Source organism: Myotis davidii, unplaced genomic scaffold (genome assembly GCF_000327345.1).
Source record: "Myotis davidii unplaced genomic scaffold, ASM32734v1 scaffold1144, whole genome shotgun sequence".
NCBI classification, from domain to species: Eukaryota; Metazoa; Chordata; class Mammalia; order Chiroptera; family Vespertilionidae; genus Myotis; species Myotis davidii.
Window position 1 is genome coordinate 345,052 of NW_006294766.1, and position 1,560 is coordinate 346,611.

Genomic DNA, 1,560 nt, shown 5'->3' on the forward strand with positions numbered 1-1,560 from the left:
TAAATTTTGATAAAATAATGTTCATTTATATCTTTAATTATTTTTAAAAGTTTTTAAACTAAATCTCAAATTTTCTATTACATTGGCATTTCTATTTTTTTTCCTAGTACAAATTATGCTCTTCTTACTGTCCTTAAAAATTCATTTAGGCTCCAGTTTTATGACTCATTGGTTGGAGTGTTGTCCCATACACCAAAAGGTTGCAGGTTCGATTCCCAGTCAGGACACACGCTGGGGTTGTGGGCTGGCTCCCCAATAGGGGGCGTGCAGGAGCCAGCCAATCAATGTTCTGCTCTCACATCAATGTTTCTCTCTCCCTCTTCCTTCCCCTCCTCTAGAAATCAATAAACCGTTCTTTAAAAAAAAAGAAGAAGAAGAGAATGAGCACCAATTACTCATTCAGTTAAACATTTGCGAAGCGTTCACCATGTGCCAGGCACTAGGCAAGGAGAACTCTGAGTGGGGGGCAGATAAGAACCCTATAGAGTGCTGTGCTTATGAGCCAGGACACTGGAGTCTAATCATCTGGTTTTGAATCCTGGCCTCATCATTTATTCCCTGTGTGACCTTACCAAATTGCTTAATCTCTCTGCTTTAATTTTGTCACTTATGAAATTGAGATAAAGTTGTAACTCGTTCATAGGGTTCTTTTTTTTTCTTGGGTCACAGTAACTTTATTGTCGCAGGGATACCAGGCTGCACTAAGTCTACACGATTAGAGTAGATGGTGGTTATCTTTCCAAAGGGTGAATGAAGCCTGAGCCCAGCTGGAAACCTGAATATCCTCTTGCCTGGTTCAACTCCGCATCGCCGGTTTGGGACGGGAGATGAGTGGCTGCACAACCACACTGCACTAAGGTACAAGGTCCAACTGGGCAGAGGCAACATCCCCGCCAGAGACACGCAACCACAGAAGAGGATGTTGCAATCATCTGTTAACCATTCTCTGCTATTCTTTGTTGAGAAAGGTGAGGGTGTGGGGTGAGCAGTAAATTATGCTCTTTATTCTTCAGATGAGGAAATGCTACAGGGTGCGGATGATGGTCAATCGAGCAGTAGAAGAGGGTGCCAATCTAGGCTGGTTATAGATCTCGGTGCCTATGGAAAGGAACAGCGCTGGTAGAAGAGAAGGAGCATTAACATACCCACCAGTGAGCACAAGAAGCAGAGTCTTCTTCTTTTTTTCTTACTCGTAAGACCGGAAACAGCATCTTTTCCTGTTCCTTGCTGCAGCGGCAGCCGGCGCGCTGGTTTTCACAAAGCACGGTTTCTGCAATGTGGTCTGTTGGTGAGGCTGCTCAATCGGGGAGCACAAATGTGAGGCTGACCAGGATTGCTGGAACCAGGTCTTCTCACAGAGACTCAGATACGTGGCATCGACACCATCGGGTGCTTCAGCTAAAGCTTCTGGGATATTGCAATGGTGTGATTGACAGGTTTGGGGCTATGACGTTCTTGTACATGTAAACTCTTTCGGAAAAGCTGGAGCTACAGAGATGAGGGAGATTTTGGTTTAGAGCCACAAAGTCCCGCACCAGCCACAGGTGCCTCTGCCTAGTT